General features: G+C 48.4%; 1 long non-coding RNA gene across 1 annotated transcript; it reads left to right on the top strand.

Moving 5' to 3' along the window:
* The first annotated feature begins 7907 nt into the window (after window positions 1-7907).
* On the top strand, window positions 7908-10461 carry LOC121292668. The gene is made up of 2 exons (XR_005946312.1): window positions 7908-9876; window positions 9978-10461. It is a non-coding gene; the product is annotated as an uncharacterized LOC121292668 (long non-coding RNA).
* Window positions 10462-12408: the final 1947 nt, after the last annotated feature.

Below are 12408 nucleotides of genomic sequence, written 5' to 3'. Positions count from 1 at the left end.
AATCCTCATTGTAAAACTATGCACAGATGTCCACCTAAATGGCGCTTTCACTTAGAGAGGTCATAACATTTGCTAGTTTTGATAAGAGTAAAATTTACACTGGTGTAGAAAGGAGAGCCAGGAAACAGTTGTGTAGAGTTTACTCTGTACTACAAATGTTCAAAGTTTTCAAATGGGTTGCATGGGTACAAAGCGCAAGGGCTGCATAGTGGGCAGGACATTGGGCTCATTAGTGCAAGTTTATAGCGCTTCAAATGGCAAGCACTGTGCGTGCGCATACTTGTGGGATGAATTGCACTGGAGACCATATTGATGAGGTGTTAGACATGCATGCAGTGAATGTCCATCACAAGTACACAGAGCAGGCAGACTGTGACATCCATCAGGGTGCCACTTTGGAGCTGCTTGACACTCTAACTAATGCCCTCACTTAATCTTGCAAAGCTGAACATGTGATCAGCGTCAGGAAGGATCATATCAATGCTGGTTAACAACTTCATCAACTAGTTGCTGGGTGATTTCTTCTGGCTGTTGCTACGGTTCTACAAGTGCCTGTTACTTGTTACTGTTTAAAGGTGCAAAAGTCTACAAGAGGTGGTGTGTGAGTTGCCGAAGGATTTTTTGTTGACTTCAAGGCCTCTGCACAAACTAGCTGCTCTGAGACAAGGGAGCAGTAGTTTAAATCCTCCTTGGACTACAGCATGATGGGCAGAATAAGCAGAGGTGACACAGAGCAGGACAAACTGCTGGAAGAGGGAGGAGGAGGAGCTATATCCACCCAGCCTCACTAGGAGGCCCTACCCACCTAGAGTATTCGGTGAGCTATTTTTCTACCTGAGCCTCAGTGTGAAACAAGGTGTGAGACACCTAATCTTCAGTAAGGATATCCTCATTGACATTACTATCTCCTCCAATCACAACTGCAACCTCAGAGCAGAGCAAAGACTGTATTACCAGTGGTTGTGAAGGTGATTGTGGTGATGAACTTTCATGCGCCTGATTCCTTCCAGGCTGGAGATATTAGCAACATCTCACAGTTTACATTATTGCAAAGGGAGGTCACTGAGACTCTCTATTCAAAGTGAGCTAATTACATTCCATTCTTTCTTACCAGAGTGAAGCAAGAGAAGCGAGCACATGGCTTCACTAATATTACTGGCTTCTTCACAGTCCAGGGTGCCATTGACTGCACTCACATCATTTAGCAGGCACTGCATGCCAGTGCTGCCCTGTACCAGAAGAAAGGAATTCCACTCCCTCAGTATCCAGCTGGTGTTTAACTATGGACAGAGAATCATGCAGGTCAGTGTCCGACATCCTGGCAGCAGCCATGACGTCTTCATTCTGTGGCAGTCCACTGTGCCAGCTGCAAATGAGCCACCATGGCAAACCAAAGGGTAGCAACTGGACAACAAGGGCTATCTGCTGGCAATATGGCTCATGACTCTGGTTTGCAAGCCACACACACACACATGGGCTCAATATGGAAACAATGAAAGCCAGGCTGCCATACGAAATGTGATAAAGCAGTGGTTGTCAGCTGAGGATCTACTGACCCCTATGGGTCTGCAAGAAGATTTCAAGGGGTCAGTCATAAATAAGCCCTGGAATGAAAAATAAGCAGATTTTAACAAAGGGGAAAAAACACCATCGTTGGAAGGTGGGATTGAGCTGAACAAACAGGTGGCTCTGGCCCTGACTCAGACCTTTACTGTTTCCTGAACATTTGTGAAATGACATTGACAACAGCTGCTGAGCTGCAGTTCCCCCCGCTCACTGAGAAGGGAGAGAATTGGTTCTTACTGGTCACCAGGTGCAGACCCCTGGCTCAAACCTCATGTCCGCCGGTTTCATTGTATATTTTGTCGCCCCCCCACCAAGTCATTCCCACCCACCCCAGGCTTAACTGGAGCAATTGCTCTTGTATTGTTACTCCCCTGAATCCTCTGACTGCCATTCATCACCAACAGGGACTGGAGCCCATTCAGCTCATGTATTCTGTCACGTTCGAAATCAGCCAATGGTGGCTCTGTGCACCTGTGTACGTTGGTTCTATTTCAGGTTTGAATTTACCTTGTCCTGTTTTTGTTAATCTCAGTCTCAGCTGTCAACCAAATAGAGCTAGAGCAGGGGCAAAGAGGAGTGGTGAGCACTGCAAGTAGGAAAAGAGCTGCTGAGGTCAACAGTGAGTTGATGTATTTGTGGAGGAAGGACATTGAAATATGTTAACATCAGGAAACTATTAGGATAAGTACGACCAGCAAAACTGACAGATTGTAAACTTATTTAAATTTCCTAAATATTTACATTTTTCCTGCCATTTTCTCTTCTGTTGCTATCAGTGTTGAGGCAGCCTGCAGTATAGCTACAGGGCTAGGAAGTTTTGGTGGTAGCAGGAATCCTGCCACAGGGGCCAAAAGCAGGAGGGGGGGCGGTTAATGCTGCTTTGGAGGACAATGATACCTAGGCAGGAACAAACCAAGGGGCAGCCACCAGACCTGCCAACCAATTCATCCAACTGAGGACAGTGCCTCCCCCACTCAACCACCACACCCTACCTTAGCACCCCACCTCCGCACCCCACCTCCACACCCCACCACCCCACCTCCACACCCCACCACCCCACCTCCACACCGCACCTCCATACCCCACCACCCCACCTCCACACCGCACCTCCACACCCCACCTCCACACCCCACCACCCCACCTCCACACCCCACCTCCATACCCCACCACCCCACCTCCACACCGCACCTCCATACCCCACCTCCATACACCACCTCCACACCGCACCTCCATACCCCACCTCCATACACCACCCCCATACCCCACCTCCACACCCCACCTCCATACCCCACCACCCCACCTCCACACCGCACCTCCACACCCCACCTCCACACCCCACCTCCACACCACACCTCCACACCACACCTCCACACCCCACCTCCATACCCCACCACCCCACCTCCACACCGCACCTCCACACCCCACCTCCACACCCCACCTCCATACCCCACCTCCATACCCCACCTCCACACCCCACCTCCACACCCTACCTCCATACCCCAGCTCCATACCCCACCTCCACACCGCACCTCCATACCCCACCACCCCACCTCCACACCGCACCTCCATACCCCACCACCACACCTCCACACCCCACCTCCACACCCCACCACCCCACCTCCACACCCCACCTCCACACCCCACCTCCATACCCCACCTCCACACCCCACCACCCCACCTCCACACCGCACCTCCATACCCCACCTCCACACCCCACCTCCACACCGCACCTCCACACCCCACCTCCATACCCCACCATCCCACCTCCACACCCCACATCCATACCCCACCACCCCACCTCCACACCCCACCTCCATACCCCACCTCCACACCCCACCACCCCACCTCCACACCGCACCTCCACACCCCACCTCTGCACCCCACCTCCACACCGCACCTCCACACCCCACCTCTGCACCCCACCTCCACACCCCACCTCCGCACCCCACCACCCCACCTCCACACCCCACCTCCACACCCCACCTCCACACCCCACCTCCACACCTCCGCACCCCACCTCCACACCCCACCTCCACACCCCCCCTCCGCACCCCACCTCCACACCCCACCTCCACACCCCACCTCTGCAGCCCACCTCCACACCCCACCTCTGCACCCCACCTCCACACCTCCACACCCCACCTCCACATCTCCGCACCCCACCTCCGCACCCCACCTCCACACCTCCGCACCCCACCTCCACACCCCACCTCCGCACCCCACCTCCCCACCTCCACACCCTACCTCCACACCCCACCTCTGCAGCCCACCTCCACACCCCACCTCCACACCCCACCTCTGCAGCCCACCTCCACACCCCACCTCCCCACCTCCACACCCCACCTCCACACCCCACCTCCGCACCCCACCTCCCCACCTCCACACCCCACCTCCACACCCCACCTCTGCAGCCCACCTCCACATCCCACCTCCGCACCCCACCTCCCTCGGAGCTACAGACCTAATGAGAGGCCCAGCAGCGCCCCTGGTGCCGGTGGCCATTACAGGAGTTGCGCCCGCAGGATGAGTGCACATTAACCAATGTGCGCAGTCACAGTCAGGTCTGGGGTCCCCAGGGATGATCAGGCAGCCTCAGGCAAGGTGGGGGTTTGGGTTGCTGAGGGAAGACAGCTCTGATGCTGTAGAAGCAGCCATTGCCACCAGGGGGCAATTTGGGTCAAAGAGTTCCCAAAAAAGGGGGCTTCCCTCCCACCCACTGCCAACCCTGGGAATCTGCTGGGAGGCAGCCAGCATTTACTTGTCCCAAATGGCAGAAGAACTTCTACTGATGGTAAAATATCAGCAGAACAGAGATGGGGAGAGACACATAATTGGCCACTTGCAGCGTAAAGGGGGAGACTGGGAGTCAGGTCTTCTGTGGAAGGAAAGAGGGGTTGGATGTGGGGATCAGGATTCACTGGGACAGCAGCAGCAGCGACAGCAACTGTGGCGATTGGGAGAAACTCTGACAGAATTCTATGCAGAAAGTATACTTGTTCCAGAGGGCCTGAGGGATTTGTGTAACATGCAAGGGAACCTCAGAAGCAAAAATGTTGAGAACCCTTGTGATGGAGCAGACCATTGGTGTACTTAAACAACATTACCCCTGTCCCACTGATCTGGCAGAGCCCTGTGATACTTGGCAGGATAGGTGTCAATACTGTGGTGGTCTGCTACATACCCACAACCACATCTTCCTGAGGGGACAGCACTTGCCACCAGCTGTACAGTGAGCAGCCAAGGAGAGGAGCATGAGGTAGGAGAGGAGGAGGAGAAGGTAGGGAGGAGGCAACCCAGGCACTTCCTTTCTGCCCTGGCTGTCTGTGAAGAGCACATTAGACCAGGATGCCGATAACCACATTCACAACTGCCCAATCACCAGACCTTACTGTCCCTCTGTCACTGACCATCACAGGCTCCACAATGTAAAATACAAACTGGAAGAAAATAAAAATTCCAAACCAAATTTGCAAATGTGACCTTTCCATATTGCATACAAAAGTCACCGGTTTATCCGTGTGCACTCCCTTAGAGGCTGTCTTCCCTGTGCCTTTGCCTGTCCCAGTGCTGCTACACCGTGCTATCCCAGTGACTGCAGCATAGCTGATGGAAGGCTGCTGACTTTCACTGGGGAGACGGCCCTAGAAGACCCAGCTTCGGTCTGCGACATCTCCGCATGGGCAGCCGTCCAGGACTGTTAGGTGACACACAAGGACACTGGCAGCAGTGGGAGAATGAACACTGTGTCCAAACTGGAGAGCAGGATCATGCTCCACAGAGCCAGTGGTGCTGCCCTGGAGCTGAGCCTGCCCTCCTGATGGAGCACAGATTGTCGCACAGCTGTGACACATTCAAGGACCTTTTGCACACTGTAATCCACAGCCATGATAGTAGTAAGCTAACCTTGCATGAGAGCTCTCAGAGTTTGTAGTTACAGCACTCAGATGCTGGGTGGCTGTTGCTAACGTGCAATGGAATTTGCAACATTGGCCATCAGACACCGTATCATGGTTGGATTCACAAGTGTTTGAAGAGTTGGTTGCCACAACTCAGGAAAGGATAGGCTCCATGTTCTGCGCAAAGCCAGTGCCAAATTGGTGTTGGACTCCTCCAAGCTCCTTGGCATTGACCACAGGCTTTCTGACAGGTTTCCCAATGCACCAAGAGTTTTGTCCTGCATAACCATTAGCGTTCTCCTCCATGTAGGTTTCCCCATTGAAGTGCTCATCTGAGTCCACTGCAACACAACCCGTGTACAGCCTCTGGCGAGCTGGCACCTGAGCTATCCTTGTCCCCTGACTGCAGCCCACTCGTGCCCGGTATCTTAATACATGTTGGTTCCACCCCTACCCTCCAAGGTAGATGCAGTGTCAGTGCTTGAGCTGGTGGCTGTGGGTGTGATATCAAGTAACAGCACTGTGTCTTCATCATCTCTGTCTTCTTGCTGTTCCTCCACTTCCTGGTTAGGCTACACCTCTTGGTTTTCTGAAAGGTAAAAGGCAGTACAGGTTGTACTGAGGGGAAGGAAGGAAGTAAGAGGTGTATGCTTACACCATCTGCAGGATGAGGGAGAGGTGGGTTGAGAAGGAGGATTAGGTATGAGGATGGCATCATCTTCAAGGCAGTATGGCCACATCTTCAGCAATGGATCTCCCAATAATGGCCAGTACATCTCCCCCATGGAGGTTAGGACATGCAGGTGCACCTGTCCTCCTCCAGTTAGCTCCTCTTGGCTCTGGCTGTGTGACACCTTGTCTGGCAAGAGACAGGGAAGCGGGTCAGTGAGTAATCTGTTTGACTGATGTGGTTATCATGGTTGAATAGTTGGAAAAGTGTGCAAGCTGGGACATGTGTGTGTGAGGCTTGCATTGGTGCTAACTATGAGGGTGAAGTGAAGAAAGTGGATGTTAGATATGAGTCCTGATTGATGGAGATTGTTGGTAGTTGACTGATGGGGGATATGGTGAATTGGGAAGTTACTGAGGCTGGTAGTATAGTTGTTAGGATATGGCATTTGAAGATGCATCTACTGACCTTGACCACTCATGTGAGATCACTGAACTCCTTGTGACACTATATCCAGGTCCTCAGGGCTTATCCTCTAGCATTGACCCCACCACTATCTGCTCCCACTGCTTTTTTTACTGTGTGTCCAGAGGACCTCTTGGCTGTCTGGAGATACAGAACATCTCTTCTTCCTCCCACCATGGCAACATCTGCAAACCTTGGAACCTGCTCTTTCCCATGTTGTACCATTCGTCACTGTTACCTAGATCAGAGTCACTTCCTGTATGACTGCCAGAACCTGCTCCAGCCGCAATGCACCTCCCCTTTAAGAGATGCCGGCTAACTTTAAACAGTGTAGGCTAGCTTTAAGTGGTGCTAGTGAATCATGATTTTGCAGCCCTGCTGATGTGTGCAGCCAATGAACAGTGTGGTTAGCACTCACCTACACCCAGCAACCATTCAAATGAGCAGGCAGATCTTGTTACGTATGAACATATAAACGTACGAATTAGGAGCAGGAGTAGGCCACTCGGCCCCTCGAGCCTGCTCCGCCATTCAATAAGATCATGGCTGATCTGAGTGTAACCTCAAGCCCACATTCCTGCCTACCCCTGATAACCTTTCACCCCCTTGTCTATCCAGAATCCAACTAGCTCCACCTTAAAAATATTCAAAGACTCTGCTTCCACCGCCTTTTGAGGAAGAGAGTTCCAAAGACTCACAACCCTCTAAGAGAAAAAATTTCTCCTGATCTCTGCCTTAAATGAGCGGCCCCTTATTTTTAAACAGTGACCCCCTAGTTCTAGATTCTCCCACAAGTATTTGATGAAGTATTCTCATAGTGGTACCACTGGGACTTCTTTCCCAACCTCCATTCAGAATAGGGACCTCTCATCAGTTAAATGCAGGTACTGGTGGCTTGCCAGAGGCTTCTTGCTCCAGACATATCAGATGGAGGATTCTCACTGGTGGAGGAAAATGGCCCTGGGGCTAAAGAAAATTAGGAGAAATGAAGAGGATTGCCACAGGGCCTCATGAAAATCTAAGCACCATCAGAAAATAATGAAGAAAAGTAATCAAGATGTGGCTTTAAAACTGCCCGATCCTATTGTGCCCTTTGGGTTAACTGTTCATAACTCTTCGTCAGCAATCCAATGTGCCAATTTCATGTGGGGATCACTTGACCCCCATGTCCTACATGCCAGAAATTAAATGCTGGATCCCCTTGCCAGAAATTAATTCTTAATGAATGCTTAATTAATGAATGCTTAATTGAGCTCCTGCATGCTTGGGGTTGAAAGTTCCAAAGAAGAGTCATTTGACTTGAAATATTAACTCTGTTTCTCTCTCCACAGATGCTGCCAGACCTGCTGAATTTTTCTAGCACTTTCTGTTTTTATTCTGGAATTTCCACTCCTGATATCCCCTGTATTGGGATGCTATGTGTGTCCCAGTGAGTGCGTACCAGTGTGATGAAATTTGTCCAATTTTACAATCAGGTCCGCCCAATCTATGCTTAGCCAAAGGGCAAAATTATTTGAAAAATCTAAGTACCTAAAGTTGCTATCCATTATTGCAAAGTCACTGATAGTTTATCATCACAGATTGTCAACATTTCTAGTGAGCCAAAAGAGAATGAATAGTGGTATCCACATAAATAAAACATCTGTACCTGACCAGCTCATGTTTAGCCACGGTTGAAAGCTGGGATTTGTTGCTTAGCTATCCTTCAAATATATCAACATCTGCAGGATTGGAACTGATGGATAATTTATCAGTTCTCATCTCAAATAATGTGACCAACTGGGGCAAAGAAAAGAATCCATACATGTCTTTCAAAGCTACTATACAACTTTGTCATCAGGTTCTAATAGGAGAAAGCTGTGATCAGTACCATTGTGCACATTGCAGAGTCATAATGTAAACTGTGCTAACCAGGCAGGTACAGAACAAAGAACAACTGCTTTACAACTGCCTCCTAGACAGCACACTAGCCTAAGTCAAGATATGAAGATGCTCTATGTCTGACTCTATAAGAGAAAGCAAATAGTACTAGACAAGTCCAAAGTTACATTCAAAGGTGCCATTACAAAAATGGTGGTGGATGGAGCTGTCTTTACAGAGGGAAATCTGTTACTTTGAATCAAGTTCTGGTGCCCGGAGATACACAAGGAAAAAAAGCTCTGATCAACTCATGATCTTTTGATGTACAGATGAATTTGAAGAGTAGCTCCAAAGTCTTGGCAATAATAGGGAACAGATCCCACAGGAGCACCTGGATCAGTCAAACTTTTGTGGACTATTGAATTGACCCATTAATATCATTCTGCCACCCAGGTGTGTCCGCATTGGTTGACTCTTGTCATGCTTTTCCAGTCCACTTGTGTAGTCTAACAGCTGAATGTTTTGTGAAATATGTATAACTTTAAATAATTTAACATTTTTATTCATTTGTCTTGTGTGGGAAGAAACAAACATTCATTGGTGATCAAACATTTTAGCTTCTTTTGAAGATGACATAAGTAGTGCGGAATAGTGAGATCACTGCATATAGTAATCACGAGACTGAGTGTGACTCTGAGGCACAAGGCCACTCAGTCCTACATTTTCTAATGCACCTTTCCACTATAGTTTTAATCCTAACATAAGGACATCGACCCGAAACATTAATTCTATTTCTTTCTTTGCAGATGCTGCCTGACCTGCTGAGTGTTTATAACAATTTCTGTTTTAATTTCAAGTTTCCAGCATCCACAATATATTGTTGCTATAGTTCCACCCACTAGTTAATTATTATGTATTCACGACATAAATGTAAATTCAGGAGCATAATCACATCGCTACACCTCCGGGTGTAAAGTTATGACGTTGTCCTTCGTTTTCTACCTCAAGTCTGGGATTCGGATCAGATCTGGCGCTGCCAGTGTTAGCCTTGACGGTGAGAATTCCATTTTCAACAGCCTCAACTCCAGCTCAGATCCGGCTAGGCTGCTGTTCGTTCCCCAGCCGTGGATTCCATGATTATTCCATAGAAAAGCAGTGATAGCCACACCGCTACCCATCCACAAGCCATGGATCCTACGCCATTGTGTTCTGAGAACCTGCCCTGGATCTGCACGGAGACTTACCCAATCCCGCGTGCATCACAACGGCAGCTGCGCTTGAACACGGAGAGGAAGAGTCTCATCCCAAGGCTCTATCTGAAGACAATGTGAGCTGAAGCAAGCCCCAACGCGAAATGCACTGTGGACTGGCAAATATGCGAGCCTGCTTTCTAAAATACTGGCCATGTTGTACTCCTGGGTAATTGTTTTGTGTGAAAATTACATCCATACTGTCTCTGCGCACGATTCTCACGATGACTGTAGAGTTCTTTTTAATGTGATTCATTTTTTTCATTCCAGCATTTGGGATTGACTCAGACCCAGCTCGTCAACTTTTCCAGACTACGGAAAAACATGGCTGAAAGCAAAAATCGTTTCTGGTCCGTTTTCTGGTTAATTGTGTTTATTTTCTTTGGTTGGCCACTTGGTATTTTTCTGGGTGGATTGTATGGCTTTCTCTCTCCTCTGGCTGATTTCCTTGGACTCAATGAAATAACTGATGCCCTTCTAAAAGGTGCAAACCTGGGGAGACTCTGTGCTAAAAATATGCTAAAAAGTAAACCTGCCTGCTAAAAGGACCATCGCTACCATTTCAACTACTTCACTACAACTGGCACAAAGTTTTACTTTACCACAAAAATGACGGCAGATTTATGTATTTTAAAATCTGCTGAGGGGCATCACCTTGCTGAACTCTGTGGGTGGCTGTTGATAATTTAATTTGTATTAATACCGTTGTACGCCCTTTTCAAACAAAGACAAATAAACTCGCTTTGCGTCATTAGCTGTCGTCAGCTCCATACGTTTCTTACGACTGTTTTAAATTTTTTTAGAAGCTCTCAGTTTATATAAATAGCACAATTTGTTACCCTGTTCACAAATAGGTGATCGGATTCTGTGAAATGTTCTAGTCCCACATAAGACTTTACTTGTGTGGCAGAGAGATCACCTCCCAGGCTCCTGGAATACAATTCCATCTCTTGCTGTATTTGTACTTTGTTCAGTAATGTATGCAATCCATTTTTTAAAATTTAACTTTAATTAGTTTTACATTTGTAAGCAGCTAAGATTTCTCTTACCTCCAGTCGGTCAGCCAAGATGTCGATAGGTCTAAGTTTATATTTAGTTAATTTATTACTCCACTTTATTTAAGTTCCTGCACCAGGTGAGAGTTCTGGCGGCAGAAGACAAGCAGATCCAGTTGAAGTGTTTTCACCCATCGAATCTGGCCTCTCATCCCCAAACATCCTACCACTTCCAGCCCCAGGGGGTCTTATCTGGCCCAACTTTGGCCCCCAAATCTAGAAACATCCTTGAGCCTCCAATCCCACGACTGTGAAAAATCTTCTCCGCACAGAAACCATAGGTTATTTAATTCTACTCCTGACTCTGGCCCCCAGACATTAGATGTCATGGGCCAAGCTGTTTTCTGTATCCCCAGATGTGACTGACAATCTACCTGAAAGTGGTTATTCACCTCATCAATAAAATCAATAAGAAACAGGAGCAGGAATAGGCCATTTGGCCCATCAAACCTGTTCCATTATTCAATAAGACCATGTCTAATCTGATGAACTCTACTTTCCTTCCTGTCCCCCATAATCCTTGATTCCCTTGAGATCAAAAATGTCAAAGATCAACTGTCCTCTGGTGTCAGTATTAAGTACTGCCCAGATGAAAAGCTCTTTAATCTCAATCATCTCCATGCCAAAACTAAACTGACCACCAAAGACATACATGATCTACACTTTGCAGATGACAGCAGTGGCATTGCCCACTCTGCACCAGACTTGTAAGCCAGTCACGATCTCTTCAATTCTGCAAACATCTATCACCCACACCTGGTCAGCTAAGTATTCCACCTCCCACATATGTTAAAGGAGAGACTCTGGAATATGTTGAGCACTTCCCATACCTTGGCTGCCATATCTCTCAAAAGACCACGATTGACAGGGAGATCCAACACTGGATCAGCTGTTCGAATTGAGCCTTCTACAAACTACAGTAGTGAGTGTTTGACAACAAAGTCCTCCATACGTCAACCAAAGTCCTCGTGTACAGAGCAGTTGCTGTCACCACACTCCTGTATTGCAGTGAGACCAGGACTGTGTGACACGGAAGAGCGCTAGAGAAATTGCATCAACAATGCTTCCACCACATCGTCTAGATTCAATGAGGGAGACCGTTGAGTGAATGCTAGTGTTCTTCTTGAAGCCAGCTCTATGAGAATTCAGCCAAAGCTCCTGCAAGATCAGTTTGGATGGACTGGACACTGTGTCCGGATGACCGAAAAGCATCTCCCCCACCAGGCCCTGTTTTCTCAGCTCTCAAATGGCCAACATTCCAGGGGAGAGCAAAGAAAGCACTTCAAAGACACTCTGAAGCTCTCCTTGAAGCACGACCAGATTGGCATTAATGACTGGGAGGCACTTGCTAACAATCATTGAGAATAGCGACAATTTGTCCATCAAGCTGCAACACACTTTGAGTGCCAGCGATGTAATGATGAGGCAGAGTGTCAGCAGAGGAGGAAAGAATAGGAAGCAAATCCCGCACTGCGGATCCCACTACTCCCTGGGATGTCTTTTCCCACGTGCCCAAAGATCTGTGTCGAGTACCAGCCTCTTCAGTCACATGCAAGTCCATGGCAGGAACTCAAGACCCTGGAGTTGAGGGACAGGCGACAGTGACTCCCAACCTGGGAATAACCTGAGGGTATAAGGTTCATATT

This window comes from Carcharodon carcharias, chromosome 20 (assembly GCF_017639515.1).
Source record: "Carcharodon carcharias isolate sCarCar2 chromosome 20, sCarCar2.pri, whole genome shotgun sequence".
In the NCBI taxonomy this organism is placed as follows: domain Eukaryota; kingdom Metazoa; phylum Chordata; class Chondrichthyes; order Lamniformes; family Lamnidae; genus Carcharodon; species Carcharodon carcharias.
This window is presented reverse-complemented; position numbering and strand designations above follow the sequence as displayed.